Source organism: Kogia breviceps, chromosome 8, assembly GCF_026419965.1.
Source record: "Kogia breviceps isolate mKogBre1 chromosome 8, mKogBre1 haplotype 1, whole genome shotgun sequence".
Taxonomy (NCBI): Eukaryota; Metazoa; Chordata; class Mammalia; order Artiodactyla; family Physeteridae; genus Kogia; species Kogia breviceps.
The window spans coordinates 48,900,828-48,918,355 of NC_081317.1; positions in this window are offsets into that span (position 1 = coordinate 48,900,828).

A 17,528-nucleotide genomic window follows, 5' to 3' on the forward strand; every position below is an offset into this window, starting at 1 on the left:
AGGGACATTTGTGTGAATAAAGCGATTTGATGGTTTTAACGAGGCCAGATTTAAGTAGAACAAGAACAAGACTCAAAACAGAACAAGACTTTGCAACCAGTTCATGTTGCTTTTAAGATCTCCTATTTGGGCAGTATCACATAATAGATCCGGTAGTGTCTGAACTGGTTTATGGATACTGTATGGAGCGTTTGATAAGTATTAGTAAAATTACAGCTCAAGGCAGCACCCTAGAGTTATGGAGCAAAGTCCTTAACTGTATAAAAGAAAGCAAAGCTTTCTTATACAGTAAAATATTCTCCTTTTGAGAATCAGTTCCTGACCCACTACCAAACCCTTGTATGGACTGAACTCCTGACAATAGGATACATGCAACCCGAGCTGCTCATAATGTAGTGGATGGATCTAAGTCATAAAATTGGGCATGCAAGGCAGTTTTCAGCCACCAAGTGGAAGTGACATACATGAGATTTGACTCAAGTCAGATATGAAGACATAAGTAAGCATCATGTACATGTGGCTCAGGTTTCTATGAAATATATTCCTGCTCCATTAACATCTATCTCTCCTTCAACTCATACTTTATGGCCTCATGAGTAATTCCCTATCACTATCTGAATGTGAAAGGGAAAAAAAATGGCCTGGTTTATAGATGATTGTGCATGATATGCTGATGTAACCCTAAAGTGGACAATTGCACTATTAAAGCTTTGCTTAGGGGTGGCATTGAAGAGCAGAGGGGAAGGAAATTCCATCACATGGGCAGAGTCTTGTGCTATGCATCTGTTGTTCACTTTACATGAAAGAAGATATGGTTAGAGATATAGATCTAAATCAATTTGTGGGTAGTGATAAACATTTGGAAGAAACACTATTGGAAAATTGGTGAAGATTTATGTCAGTGGACCTCTCAAAATGGCAATGCATGGAGATATCTGTATCCTCTAAGAATAGTCACCAAAAGGCATCCTGCCCCAATGTGATTTTCAATAGATGAAAAAAATGACAAGCTCTATATACTTTCAGTGGATTTATGAACAATGTGACCAACCGTAGTGATAGGGATGGGGGTTTATTCACAGGATGAACAGATATAGGTTACCCCTAGATAGGGTTTTCTAGCTACCACCACAGTTGCATTCCCAATCTCAGAAACCAGTACTGAACCCCTGATACAGCATTATTCCCCAGGGCAGGATAGAACCAGCCACTTGAGGACAAGATAACTAATTGGATCTCTGCAATCATAGAGATGGCAGCAATTTGTCCTCGCTGGAATAGATTCTCATTCTGGGTATTCTTATTCTGGCTTTCTCTGTTCCAATCACTTCTGTTTGCACTTACTTGAATTGTTTATAATCAAAGTGTCCAAACAACACAGCTTTTGACCAGTGAACTCATTTAACAGCAAAATAAGGGAGGCAGGGTGCTTACATCCCTAGAATTCACTCACTGACTCTATCAGACCTTAACCAGTAGCCCAGTGGAAACAATGGAATGGTGTTATGAAGGCTCATTTGTGGTAATTTTTGAGTAACAACATGAAGAGCTGAAGTATTGTGCTACAAATGACGTGTTTTCTGATTTTCTAATATGTGATACCAAAAGCTCGGCCGCTGCACTGTTGCTGAATCGAATCTCAGAGACGGAGTTTTGAGTGAAGGAGAAAAAAATAGCTTTATTGCTTTGCCAGGCAAAGAGGGACACAGTGGACTCATGCCCTCAAAACCTGTGTGTCCCAACCCGGGAGGATTTGGTGAATAGTTTTATAGCAATGGTTCAAGGACTGGATTGCTGATAAGATTAGGGTGTGTACAGGGCCTGCACTCCATTAATCTGGTCTCAGGTAAACTCTTGATGAGTTGGTCTGGTTCCTTTAATCTGGCCTCAAGTGGTCTTCTCTGGAATGAAGAATGCTAACATCTTTCATTTGTTGGGGGTTTTAGTTCCGTAAAGAGCTTAAAGATACTGTTGTGTGTGTATCCCTTGATGTGCAACCAGGACCCTGCCCTAAGGCTGCACTATTGTTTCTTGGCTGCTCCTCCCTTGTCTCTGCATCCCCTCCCTTACTAATTAGCAACTGTTTGAATCTGCCCTTTAGAACTCAGGGAATGTCATGGAGGCTGGAGTCTGTTCCCTACAAACAAGGAATGGGGGACACAGAAAGTCTTCTGTGCTCAGGAGTCCCACAGGGTCCTGGTCAGTTGCATATGTGGTTCCATTTCTCCCGTAGTAAAAAAACGAACAAAACAAAAAACAAACAACCAAAAATACATGATCTAGGAACAAAGGATGAAAGTGAAGATTGCTTCTCTCTTTATTGCCCCTAGAAACTCAGACAAAATTTTTGCTTTCTGTCCCCACAATTTTGAGTTTGCTTGTTTAGAGGATCTAGTAACAATGCTGTTTCCATGAGGATACAGAACAACTGTTCCACTGAATTGGAGCCTGAGATTGCCAACTGATCACTGAGTTCTTTCTGACACTGAATGCACAAGCAAAGTAGTGGATTACTCTACTGAGTTAAATGATTGACCCAACAGGGCATTGAGGGAATGGTCTGGAACTCAAGAGGTTGCTTAGAACACTTTATAGTACTTTGTGTCCAATAGCAGCATTTAATGAAAGGCTACAACCAATTATAGGTAGAACCACTAATACCTCAGTTGTTTCCTGAATGACAGTTTGGGTCACCCTAAATAGTAGTCAACTGAGATGCAAGCTCAGGGCAAAGAAAACATGGAATGGGCAGAAGAGGCAGGGATTCTGGCCATATGACTGCTTGCAGAAATGGACATGGTAGTAATTATTAATATTTTCCTTGCTTGTTTCATTGTATATGCATTTTTCATATATCAACAATTTTCCCTCCCCATATTATTTATTATAAGCTGTGTTATCAATGTTAACAGTGATTAATGCTATAAATTTAATGCTAAGCTACAGGATAACAAAGGGAGATCTTGACTGTGCTAGAAAAATAATTTTACCCAAAGATGAATACAGGAACATAATGGAATTTACATCTCAACCTTTTGGGAAGAGGTGGGGCAGGTCATCAGTTGATCAAGGAGTAGATCATGATAGATAAAAGAAGGGTGTTCTTTTTGTTGTTATTCGAAAGTTTAATTATGTCTGAAAGGGTCAGTATGGATGTTGAGTAGGCCAAAGTGCATTGTAGAAGAGATGCTGGAAACTACACTGCCCAGAATCTGCTTCCTTATAAACTCACAGATTCTCATCTGTTAATAAGAGGCACCAGTGAGATTTAGAAGCTAGAAGAGGAAAGGCACCAGAGGGAGTAGGAGAGAGGTGACTGGGGAAGACCATATGTGTCAGGTTCAAAGCAACTGTATTATACTCAGAACATATAGAATGGCTTCTGTTTTCCTTACTGAAGCCTGACTGATTCAGTGAGAAAACAAAACAAAAAAATTCCCTCCTCTGGGTTAAGAATAAAATGATTATTCTTCATCAGCTTTCCTCCAGTCCAAACCCTGGAGGCATTTAAATTTGTGACCCTGGAATGAACAATAATTTATCATGGGTGATAAAAATGGCTTAAACTAGTTCTCTGCCCTCAAGCAGCTTTGGGAACAGAACATATACATTAAGAGAAAATAAAAATATTAAGTACCATGACCTAAGCATGAGATGAAGGTATAGAGGAAATCACTCCAAAATTTCAAGGAGGTAGCCCCAACTTCTCCTTCTCACTTCAGAGCCTTTGCAGGAAATTTCTCTGCTGCCTGGGGACGGCTTCCTTCAAAGGCCAGCCCTTTTCCAGTCTTAGGATCTCAGCTTCAATGTCACTTCTTCCTAGACTGACCACCCAATCTGAATTAAGTTTTCTTATTCTTCTTCAGAGCACCCAGTTTCTTTGCCTTCACTGCATTAATTACTCTTTGAAATGATTTCCTTATCTCCCTATCTATGTGCTTAGCCTGTGTCTCCTCTACTAGACTGTAAACTCCGAAAGGGCTAAGGTCCTTCATGTCTTTTTGTAAACTGCTTCATATCCAGTGCCTAGAGAACAGTAGATGTTCAATAAACATTTGTTGAATGAATAAGTTTTTAGTGAAGCAAAGACAGTAAGGGATGGGTGAAAACAAAAAAATCTTCTCAGAAAAGTAAAACATTGGTATTTGATTCAGTGATATCAGTGAATAATGTGAAATAATGATAAGGGTTTGTTCCTTCATTCCCTGTGTTCTGAGAAAGCAGAATGGTGGCATTCTAATATTTAACAAAAGACTGTCCAGGGAATAGTCCATATAGTCTTCAATTTCTCTTATGTTGTAATTCCAACTGATTGTATTCATAAGCCTTCATTTTTACATAGTATCTATAAAATGAAAGTATTTTATATGATATTTATAAAAGAAAAGTTCTCAGGTGCAATTACAATAAGTATATCTGATGGGGCTACACATGGAATTATTTAGCAACAATTAATGTTTTTCAGAAGGCTTTTTAAATAGAAATCTTTGCCTAATGAACAAAAAAACCAAAGTAAAATGATGTTTTGATAATTTCAAGACATACTGTAAACACTGTGAAAAGACCTGCCTCCTTGTTTTTTTTTGTTTGGATTTTTTTGTTTGTTTTTTAATTAATTCATTTTTTATTTTTGGCTGCATTGGCTCTTCGTTGCTGCGCACGGGCTTTCTCTAGTTGCAGCGAGCAGGGGCCACTCTTTGTTGTGGTGCACAGGCCTCTCATTGCAGCGGCCTCCCCCATTGCAGAGCATGGGCTACAGGTGAGCGGGCTTCAGTAGTTGTGGCACTCAGGCTCAGTAGTGGTGGCTCGCAGGCTCTAGAGCACAGGCCCAGTGGTTGTGGCGCATGGGCCCAGCTGCTCCACAGCATGTGGAATCCTCCCGGACCAGGGCTCGAACCCGTGTCCCCTGCTTTGGCAGGCGGATTCTCAACCACTGAGCCACCAGGGAAGCTACCCTGCTTCCTTGTTTGAAGCTACACTGATCAATGCATTGACCTTTGTCTGGAACTGCATTAACCTTTTTCTACAGTAGAGAAAGTTGTTGAGAGCTCTGCTGTTTTTCTTCTTTAGAAACTTTCACTACGATACAAAGCATTTTTTGGCAGGCTGTGTTATTTCCATTCATACTCAGAGAAGAGAGAGCCATGTCTACTACTGCATGTCGTACATAAAGCTACAGTTTGTGTAATCCAAAATATAATGTGAAAGGACTCTCTGACATATTTAGACCCAAAGCAAATTTGCATAGTTCTCACAAGCAGGGCTTGTGCTTACATTATGTGCATCATTACATTATTTATAATAAACTGCATGCATTTAATATTTAGGGGGAGAAACGTCTGCTTGTTCCCTAGTGATGGATTCTCCCAAGAAGATGAAATTTTATTTTGATTAGATCAAACTCAAGAATATTTAAGATAGGAAGTCCTCTGCATCACTGGATTCTAGTGGCCCTCTCTGTTTAAATCTGGACATTTCTTTTAAAAATAATGTGATAGTATTTCTATTACCTTAAAAAATGATAATACAGATTAGTTAAATGAGGTATTACATATTCGGTTAACTTAAAGTCTACATTAAAACTAATTAAAGAATGAAAAAATTGCCATTTTAATTCTTTTTTAGTATACTGAACCACAGGTTACCTTACTGATGCTGTTCTAGCCCCTTAAGTTTTACATTTTCATCATTTGAGCAAGAAAGTGAGGTTATTTGGAGCAGCATCACACCACTTCTAATTAACTCCCTACCTTAAGGCCACTTCCAGTGCATCAGTCAACTGCTGACAAATTTTGTCATGTAACAAACAACTGCAAACCCTTCCAAGCCATTTACCAATAAGCATTAATCTCTCTCACATCTAAGTGTGCTGGGGCAGCTCCTCCAGGCTGCATCTAGCTGCACAGCTCTGCAGGGGCTCTGCTCCTAGCCTGTTTAGTCTGGGGCCCAAGAAGAGGGAGAGCAACCATCCAGCGGAAGCTGCTTTCACAGCAATGACGGGAGACCAAGAGGCAAACTGGAAACAGACCTCTCAATGCCTAGGTTTAGAACCAGCACGCTATCACTTATGCCCAAGTTCCTTTGACCAAAACAAGTCTTTGGCTGAGCTCAAAGGTCACGGAAATACAGTTTGTATTTTTGTGGGAGGAAATGCAAAGTTGCCCAGAAAAGAGGATGTGAAAAAAGCAATAATAGTTCAGTCTATCACTGCCAGCAACCACTGACCTTCAGTATCTTCAACCACCTGTTAGGCCTTAGGTATATAGTGTCCAGGATGATTTTCTCTGTTAAAATCACGGCAACCCAAAATGCTTTGGATATGATGGCAGGAACAGCAGCAGTAACAACATAAACTTCACTCTACAGAAAAACAAAAATAGTTCAAAGGTTAAAATTAATAATGACTTAACCCGAAATTTAAGAATTAGTTAACAGAATGCCTAACATAGAATTAACTCACATCTCAGTGGGTGTTAAATTGGAGATAGGAGAGTCCAGAAGAAATAATCCTCAATTTTATTCCCTTAGTCAGCCTGACACATCCATTTGCCAGCAAGATCCTATAACAGAAATATTTAAAGATATTTCATAGTTAGTTTTACCTGTTTTTAGTTTTATTTGTGTATAGTTTCATAGCTAAATAATCAGGTGTGTTTTTGAGGATAGTTCTAATGGCATATACGACATAATAAAATTTTTTAGGATATTACCAATGATACAGAAATTTTAAATTGTGTTATTTAAGGAAACATACCTACTCAGTTTCTCATATGGCTTGTGAGCAGTACTCATTTGTCTGCGAGTGTGGGTTCGCTTCAGAAACTTTGTTCAGTGCATTTCTCTGCAGTCCTCTGGAATATTCTCATCCTCTTTTCCCTTTTCTCCTATGGTTGCCAGCTATGTACAATGAAACATCATGCTACTCTTTGCCCATCAGAGGGTATCATGACAAACATGACCAGACATTTGTTGAACCACTAACGCAGTACACTAAGATATCCAAAGTATAAACTCATTTTAAAGACTAAATTCTGTTCACTTTCTAAATTTTCTTCTGTGAATATTTTACATGTTATCTTTCAAAATGCAATATAAAAAAACCAACAAGGAACATTAGCTTATTTATACATTTCTAGTATTCAGTATTCAATGCAATTTTTTTTCAGCTCTGAGAGAACTGGGGTTATAGAGCTAAAACCACTAACCATCTTTTCGGCTACAGCATATTCTCAGTACTGCTATCACTGGTCTCTGTGTGAGAGACTAAATATGTATTTTTACACAATGCATAAACTCTTCTACACTTGTTTCTCCTGGTGGAAACTCTAGAGCAAAACTGTTGTTCATAAGGTCAAAGTTTTGTCTTGCTGCTATTATTAATTTGTTCAGCCAGTCAATGCTGATACTCAGCTGGTCTACAACAGTATAACCATGCTGCCTATGAAAATTTTAAAAGATTTATGTAACAGCTGGTAAATAGGAGCTGTCATGAGCCCCTGTGAGCTCTACTTCACTCAAGGAACCCCTCAGTTCTGAGAACATGGCAACTAAATGGCCCGCCTCTGGCATTCCAGCGACCTCCGGGACCCTTTCCTGCACTAACCATATCAGGCATCTATGCTCACTGGTCAACTCCCAAGCCATACCAGTTTTTCAGTATTTTTAATATCATCGTTATAACCATGGGGAGAAAATGTTTCATAATAAATGTGATCTTAAAAAGGAAATAGGCAAAGAGAGACTCAATTGTAGGAAGTGGTAAGGTGGTAGTGAAAAAATCACAGTGGATAGGCACACTACTGTTGAAGTCAGACAGTGTTCAGTTCCAATCCAGGTTCTGTCGCATAATAGTTGTATGTTCTTGGTAAGAATACAACCACACACTGAGCCTCAAGTTTCTCATCTTTAAAATGAGCATGATAAAACCCATTTCTCCTGGGATAATATTTGAAACATGAGGTAATTTTTAAATATTAATTAATTTATTTATTTTTGGCTGCACTGGGTCTTTGTTGCAGTGGCTTCTCATTGCGGTGGCTTCTCTTGTTGCGGAGCACGGGCTCTAGGCGCGTGGGCTTCAGTAGTTGTGGCACGTGGGCTCAGTAGTTGTGGTGCACGGGCTTAGTTGCTCCTTGGCATGTGGGATCTTCCCGGACCAGGGCTTGAACCCGTGTCCTCTGCATTGGCAGGTGGATTCTTAACCACTGTGCCAGCAGGGAAGTCCGAAACATGAGGTAATGTTTCAAAGGGCCCGACTCCATTGTAAACAATTAAGAAACACCATCTATAATCATCACTGTGTCCAACATAAAAGAGCAAGTAGAATTTGCATCCTCATATTCCTGATGCCTCTCCTTCAGTCAGCACCCTGACACAGCTGCTGTAACAAGCACCGACAGCAGAGGCGGCTTCTATTCGGCTCTGTAGAACTTGGCATCTAAGATTGATGGAAGACAAAGAAAACCCTATTTACTTCTCCTAACTTGCTACAGGGTATTGGCAGTCTGGTTGTCTGTGGGTACACTTAGTATCTTGATTAGCTCTCCTGAGAATGGCCCTGGAAACTGTTAAATGAAGTAGGAGGTGGAAGACTGGCTAATACCTATAGTGGCTTCAAAATAGTCTGCAGAGGTCTGGTTGCTCAGAATTGTGAAATGTTTGTTACCTTGACAATCACAGGCAGTACAAGGCTGAGTTTTGAGTGACTTTAGATTCCTTTGCAATTCCTTATGGGGATGAATGATTTGTATGTCTAATCAATGAATGGCAAAGACATGTTCTTTAACAAGATTAATGAAGCTTGCCTAAAGCATTTTGTATGCTAGGCCCAATGGCATGGCTTCCTTAGAGACTTGCAGTTAACGTTTCTGGAATGCTGGCCCCAGGGAGGACTAAAACCTTCTTTAATACCAGGAGAAATTCCAGATTGGGGGCATAAGTATATCTTCAGTTCCTTCTGATATATAATCTCAGAATTTGGATTAATCCTGAACACTATGAGAAAGATTTTTTTTTCCTTTTTTTCCCTTTTTATCTTTTAATTGTTGATGATTTGGATAAGACTTGGATGACTTCTAGACCTAGTACCTCCCCTTAATAAATCAGTTCTGACCCTATGCTTTTACATTAGGCTAACAAACAATAAAGACAAGGTTTTTGATATCTTTGCTCTGAGGAAATTCTGGACTATCATTTTCCTTGCCCTGATGATCCTGACTTTCTGGTCTGGTTTTATCTCCCTTTCTCAGTCTCACACTTATTCTTTTCAATCTGACTGTGATGAACACAGATCTCAGTCTGTAAACACAGAAATGTACTCTCTTCGTTTATCTGTAGTTGAAATTATTTTCTTGGATGTTGTATTAGTTATTTCTTGCTGTGCAACACATTACCCAAAATCTTAACAACCAACGGCTGACATTGATTATCTCACACAGTGTCTGAGGCTCAGGAACCTGGGAGTGCCTGAGCTGGGTGCCTCTGCCTCAGGGTCTCCCATGAGGCTACAGTCAAGCTGTCAGCTGGACATGCAGTCTCCAACACTTGACCAGGACTAGAAGATCCTCTTCTATGGCTACTCATGAGGCTGTTGACAAGAGTCAGTTCCTCATCACATAGGTCTCTCCACAGGGCTGTCCTTCACCATGGCAGCTGGCTTCCTACTAGCGTGAGCAGTGAGAGAGACAGCAAGAAGATCTCTTCTATAGCTTTATCTCAGAAGTGATGTACCATCACTTATGCCTTATTCTGTCAGTCATGCAGACCAACCCTGAATACAGTGTGGAAGAAGACTACACAAATGATAGAGGTGGATCATGGGGAGGCCACAGATATTTTCCCTCCCCATTTTGCTCGATACAGAAACTTAATTACAGTCAATGGAAGCTTTCCCCCCAAGCCCCATTCCTGGAGCTGCATGTAAATCTTTACATAGCAACACATCTAGGGTTTTTTTGTTTGTTTGTTTTTTGAGAGGGTGGAATTAAGGGACGGGTATATCTGGTCTTTGGTATTATTATATATCCACCCTAAAAATTGATGACAAACTATTAAAGACATTGCTAGCACATCTCCCACTTAACATCTAGCAGGAGTGTGATCTGTTTGTGCCCCCAAAGATTTACTCATCTACCTTTAAATGTATCAGGACAATGCTAAGCACTCCTCATTCCAGATGGAGGGTGGAGAGGCTCTAGACCTGCTCTGTCCAATATGGTAGCTACTAGCCACACATGACTGTTGAGTGCTGGTGTATGAAATATACGTATATTTTGAAGACTTCATTGAAAAAAGTAAAATATCTCATTAATAGTTCTATGTTGATTACATGTTGAAATAATATTTTAGTTACATTGAGTAAAATAAAATATTAACATTAATTTCATGTTTTTAATTTATTGTTTTAAAATTGGCTACTGGAAAACATAAAATTACATATGTGGCTATTATTTGTGGCTCACCTTACGTTTCTAACGGACAGTGCTACTCTAGATACTTGCATGTAAGATGGCAGTACAAAGGAAATGCCTTCCTATCCAATACAAGAGCCTCGGTTGTCCCTTCAAGGCAGTATCTGGTGAGAGTTAGAAGGATCAGATTCGAGTGAGAAAAATCCCAAGTAAACATCATAGAGTCTGACGACAATGGTGTGTGTGGCAGATACTGTCAACACCTCGCCCATGTGCCTCAGCACTCATCATCCCATAGACACTGACTGCCTCTTCCTGGAAACACTCAAACACTGCCTGAAGAGTGTTCTCATAGCAGGGATATCCTCAGCTTACAAGTATGGAGCATGGAGGGGCTGTGCATTAAATGTCCTTGAGAACGGCCTTCAACCAAGATGAATGGAAATTTCTGGATACATGTCCCAGTTTCTTTGCACCTCTTGTGGGATTATTCTGCGGTGGGTTCTGCATCTTCTCCCAGGGTTGTCCCAGATGTGGATTCCCAGTTGCCTGTAGCAGTAACCAGCCCACTAAATACCTTGTTAAGATTTTCTTCTCTTCCTACTCCTCTACTGGTAATTCCTGGGGTCATTTCCCAGACAAACTTCTTTTGCTCAATCCTATTTGTAAGGTCTGTTTCTGGAGAAGTCCAACCTAAGACAGAATATGTATGATATGTATGTGTCTTCATGTAAGAGCATACAGGCGCAAAAACATCCTAAACTATTTCTGTTTAGTGCCAGTGTTCATGGATAAACTTGACATCATAATTCTCCATGAATGTTTTCTTAGTATACTTGCTATCTTGTCCTCTGGTTCTGCATTCATGTCTCACTATTCTGTCCCTGCTAATGCCCTAGCTCCTCCCCTCAAAACCACATCCTCTGAGTGGCTCTGTTCACAAAGCCCTTAGAGTTGCCAAGTTGGGCCAGGTTCTAGAAATATAGGCCATATGTGACAGCCTAAAAGTTTTCCTTCTGACATTTGTAGAAAGGAAAATCAGCTTACTTCCTCTGAAGGTTGCTTGAAAATGGCACTTTACCTTCCAGCATCCCTATATTGTGACAAGTTGATAAGCACTCTGTTTTCACCTTCCAATTTTCTCCATCATAAATAGGTTTCCATTTGTAACCCATGTGCGCAGTTTCACCTAGAAGCGGGGAAGAAGGCACACTGCCCTATTTTAGCTCAGCAGGGCTGGAGCATTGGAGAAGATGAAAGGTCAGAGTTACCTACCACAAGTATGTCTGAATGATGGTGCTGACAAAATCAGAATGTGCTTTCCTGGGGAACACGGCCCTTGCGATATACAGGCCAGGCTATCTCAGCATCTAGGTTGCATTAAAGCAAGCACAGTAATAACAGCAATAGAAAATAATAACAAGAGAGAATTTACCATTTCTGGTAGGTCTAGTGCTTTCTAGGCTATGAAACACTTTCCCAAATATCTTCTCCTTTGATTCTTTCAACAACATTTTGAGAGAAGCAAGAGTTATCATGAATATTCTGGGGATTTCTTTGGCACTGAAATCATACCCATCCATATTCTTGTAATAGCTAATTTGTAATACCCAGCTTTATGGCTTTAAGGACACATCCAGGGCTGGTGGAGCAGGTAAAACTGTGTGCAAGTATCATCTGATATGAGAACACTCAGTATTTGCAACATTAATTTCCAACAGTGATTTGACCAATTTAGCTCATTGTACCCCAATCACTAACCATTTTCTGTATCTTGCTTCTGTCCATAAACTATACAGATATGACCCACTTGCTTAATTTCTTAATCAATACACTAATACTTGCCATTAGCATAGAACTTGATTTGGAAAGTACTCTGGGTAATAGACTCCTTGGTTTGGTCCCAAGACTGCTTCCCAAGTATTACCAAGAGTTGACATTCTTTGAGAGTGCGGCACAGATTTTCAGGGGAAGCTGAAAGCTGATAGACAAATGTTTTGTTACCATGTTGTTGTTTTACCCACTTCTTTGGAAACACTACAGGAAAATACAAACAGATGTGCTGGGAAAGCGGCACTGTCAGAATGCTAAATTCTATGGTAGGAAGATGCTAAATAAATGATTGAATAAATGGACAAAAGTGAAAAAGACCTTGATATGTCACATAAGGTGGGAATTAGTGTACCATAAAATGATGCCGTGTTACCAAGAAAGGTGAGTTCATGACAGTTACCAGAGAATCCAGGTGTCAGTCAGCATTCCTGATGGACGTATGTGGCTTCCATTTATACAGAGGACATAGTGCTATACTAGAATGTAAGCTGCAGAAGCACCAGACTTTGTGTATCCTGTTTCCCACTGTATCACCAGCTCCCACACAGTGTCTGGCACACAGAGAGCACACACACGTTGTTTAAAAATAAATGAGTACCTAAATGATTAAACGAACTTGGCATCTAGTCTATAGTAATTGCATTTCCATTCAGAAGCTACTGGTGTCCTGTGGTGTCCTAGAAAGAAAAATATAAGCTTGTTTTAAGGAAGAAAGTTGAACAGCCTCTTTAAATTTTCTCACACCTGCACGAATGAAGCAAAGGAAAATTCAGTTACGTTTTGTATTTCCCAGTCAAGAGTGGTCTAGCCACAGGGCCAGATGATTTTTTTTGAATGCAGGGGAAATAATCCACCAGTTTAATCTGTACAATGCTTAGCCCAAATATCCTCTACATTAACAATATGGTGCAAGAGAGAGTCGGGGGGTCATTAGAGGACCTGAAAACTCCCTGCAATATGTTTGTACAAGATTAGCCCTTTGTCAAAAAGATGTATTCACTCCCGATGTGGCCTGTGTCAGGGTTGCTGGCCTTAATGCATGGAACTTTTCCAGTTCATCAAGGCAAGCATGCCCAGAGCTATTTTCTAGGTTTGAAATAAAAGAGAAAGATATAGTAAGCCTGAAACCTTTGTTACTATTTCCATTCCCCTCTTCTCTATTTCCTGCTTGCTTTTTTACCCACCTGTTTTTCTCTCCTTGCCTAGTAAACAGAGCTGCCCATATGGCAAGCTGTGATAATCTTCCTCACCCCTCTCCATCCATGCATTTGGCTTTGGTTTTAATACCAGCGAGTTTCAAATATTGAAACAAAGGCAGCCATTCTTCTCCATTCACTATGGGCTCCACTCAGAGCTATTTCCTTAAAGATCTGAATGAATCCAAAATCTAGCTAATGCTCCCTTAGTGTGGTTTGTATACTTTCCTTCTTCTGTCCTATCTCTGGCTAGTCAACTTTATTTTCTTGTCAATACAAATCTTTGATTCTGGTACTAAAAAAATCTGTTTTAACTGAAAATACTCACAGGTATTTTGATTTTAATTTGATACTGTATATTTTATAACCGCGTTCAAAGAGATGGGAAAATAAATACATCCAAAAGCTATCCACTCAGTATGGGACATGTTATGCTGCAGAGTCCAGCCACACAGACATCTTAAAACACAGAAGTTTAGCTCATGCTACATGCCTATCCCCAATTGGCAGGGAGTTCTGCCCATCAGAATCATTCAGAATTCCAGGCTGGCAAGTGGGCCACCATTTCAATTGTGGGTTCTCCAGCCAGCATCTCCAATGTCCCTGGCCTCAGTCCAGGGAAAGCTTGAACTCTAGAGCGGCGCTTTTCAAACTTTAATTTGAGTGAGCTCACCTGAGGATCTTGTGAAAATGCCAGTTTTGCTTCAGTATATCTGGGCAGGGTCTGAGAATCTATATTTCTAAGAAGAGCTCAGGTGATGCTGCTGTTGCTACCATTTTTTCCGTAGCAGAAATCTAACCAGGCAATGAAATGTTCTGGCCCAGAAGTACAGTTTTATTAGGCACATGCATCCTCCCAGCCACAAGGGAGCTGAGAAGTACAAGCCCATCACACCCTCAGATGAGAGAACTGAGAATATTTGGTGAACATCCAAAAACATGGTTATTATTAACATGGTTATTTATATAGCACAGAAGTAAAGTGAATAATTTTTTTTTGCACATTTTGTAGGCTAAACTGGTCAATGTGTTAAAATGTTAATTAAAAAATTGGCAGGGATTCTTAATACCAGGATGTATATCAGACTTAGTCATGGGGACTTTTAAAAAACACAAATATCTGATAATTCTAGGGTAGGTATGGTTAAGACTTGGATATTTGTAATTTTTCTTTTCATAAACTGGTTAGGTAATTCTCAAGGCAGGATTGCAAAACATCGAAACACTAAGCATTTCTGAAGGTATAAAAGCACCATTTGAAGAATGCTTTTGATCATTGATATCCCCCATCACACATCAGTGAAGCATACCATAAAAGCTGTTGTATTTTAATTATGATAGAATGTAAATATATGCCTGTGACAACAAACATTTCTTTAATTTTTCCCCAATTAAGAAAAGTCTTTTTTTTTTTTTTTTTTTTCTTTTGTAATGACTGTTAATACCTAAGGGAAAGCTTTCCATTTAGGGAATCACCTATAGCACATTATTCAAGTTGCTCAAATATGAAAATGTGTTATCCAAAATGCTGATTTAGTCAAGTTTGTGAGATAGTTGAAAGAAAGAAAGGCTGTCAAGGAAGGCTGGAAAGCAGGGAAGGAAGGAAGGAGAGGAAGGAACTGACGTATGGCCCAGAACCACAGCAGTTGAGGGAAGATATTGAGCTCAAACACTGGGATCAGCTAATAGGGAACTCAATCTCAGATTCAAGTTTTAATGATTTATGAATATCATTAAAGTGAATCTCCTTGTGCAAGTTATTTAGCCTCTCTAAAACTCAGTTTTCTAATATTTAAAATGAAGAATATAACTACCTCACAGACTGTTGTTAATTAAGCTAAGTGAGAAAAAAATGCAAATCTCTTAGCACAGAGGCTAACACATTGTTATCCGTCAAAATGGGTAGTTACTGTTTTTGTTGGCGTGATAGGAAGGATATGGCTACAATATTGCTGTGACGGCACTGGTAATTAAAAAAATACCAATCTCTTTAATTTCCTTTGGAGCTATATAGTATATACAAAGGATTTACCATCATCCCTTGGTATCCCCGAGGGATTGGTTCTAAAATCTACAGATGCTCAAGTCCCTTATATAAAAGGGCATAGTACCATGAATGCAGTCGGCATCCATATCCACGGGTTCCCCATCCTTGCATTCAACCAGCTGCAGATTGAAATCTCACAGTTGAAAATCTGCAATCGGTTGAATCTGCATATAGGAAACAGGATACCGAGGGCCAACTACATATTTTCTTTCAGTAGTCTGTGTCATCGAGCTGTGGTAATGTTTGGAGTTAAGGGTTGCTATTAACATGTACGAAATTAATGAAATGTAGGTTAGATTTGTTGGGCTTCCCAACATGGTGATTTGGGTGAAGGCCACACAAGATAAACAAAAAGGGTGTAAAGGGGGAAATTTTATGTCATAATGAGATCTGCTTCATCTCTGTAACACTGTGGTTAGGAAAACAGGCTCTTAAATCTCAAAAGACAGACATCTGTCACTTCCTAGTTATGTGGCCAGAGTCAAGGAACTTACCTTATCTCAGTAAGGGTTTCTTCTTCCATAAAGTGGGTGTGACAATATGACTACCATAGAGATGTTGTTATGCTGTTGTTATTTCCAGTATTGGCTGAGGAAAAAAAAAAGAGAGGCTTAAAGAGCTTCTGTATAATATCACATAGGTTTTGAGCTAGCTTGTGACCAAGGGAGCCTTAAAGTTCTCCTCAGCTTCATTAAACTTTAGATGGGCTTCTTTTTGACTCTAGACCCCTGAGTTCCCTTTACTTAGAGCATTTATGTTAGACAACGTCACATAGTAAATAATTTTGATGGAGCAACTCATGGCAGACCAGTTCTTCTGTCAAACCAATTAGAAAAGCTGGAAACAGTCTTTAAAAATCTGATTGGAAAGGTCAGATTGCCACTGAGGCAAATGGGAAAGAAGAGATCCTCAAAAGTGTAGAAGACACTTTCCCCTCAGGGTACCTGCCAATTGTGGTCCTGGGATGGTGAGAGTCTGAGAAACAGACAAAGGACAAGAACCAAGGCAGATAAGCAGATGGGGTCTTGTCAATCACATGGGGCTGGTGGGATGGCCAACTGGGATGACCAAATAAGACTGGGAGATAAGGATCTCAGACGGTTCAGAGATGGAGGAAAGTGAACACAACACTGTAGACATTTTCCCTTTGAGGCATATACGGAATTCATGGTAAGAGGCTAAGAAGTGAAAACAAAAAGCTGCTACAAAGGAGATTCAAGGTTTCAACATGCTCAGGTAGCTGAGGAAGCAGTCATTGGCGTTCACATTCTCCCAAGGAGGGGGCTCTAATAAACACTCCAGGCTCTCAGTTGGAACCCCTGCAGAGCTATATCCTGAGAATGGGGGAAAATTAAAGGCATCTCAGCCTAACCAACACTATAAACCAACTCAGAATCAGATTGTACCTGACAGGATTGAGGTGATCTGCCTTCCACTCAAGCTGCCTCCCAGAAGACAGGTGAATTATTTATGGAGAAAGAGAATGTGGCCCAGAGATTACAATTTTTTTTATTGGAGTACAATTGCTTTACAATGTTGTGTTAGTTTCTGCTGTACAGTGAAGTTAATCAGCTATATGTATAAGTATATACGGATCTCCCTCTTGGATCTCCCTCCCCACCCCATCCCACCCATGTAGGTATCACAGAGCACTAATCTGAGCTCCCTGTGCTATACAGCAAGTTCCCACTAGCTATCTATTTTACACATGGTAGTGTATTTATGTCAAACCTAATCTCCCAATTCATCCCAACCTCCCCTTCCCTGCTGTGTCCACCTGTCCATTCTCTACGTTTGTGTCTCTATTCCTGCCCAGCAAATAGGTTCATCTGTACTATTTTTCTAGATTTCACATATATGTGTTAATATACGATATTTGTTTTTGTCTTTCTGACTTATTCTGTATGACAGACTCTGTGTCCATCCACATCTCTACAAATGACCCAATTTCATTTCTTTTTATGGCTGAACAATATTCCATTGTATATATGTACCACATCTTCTTTATCCATTCATCTTTCGATGGACATTTAGGTTGCTTCC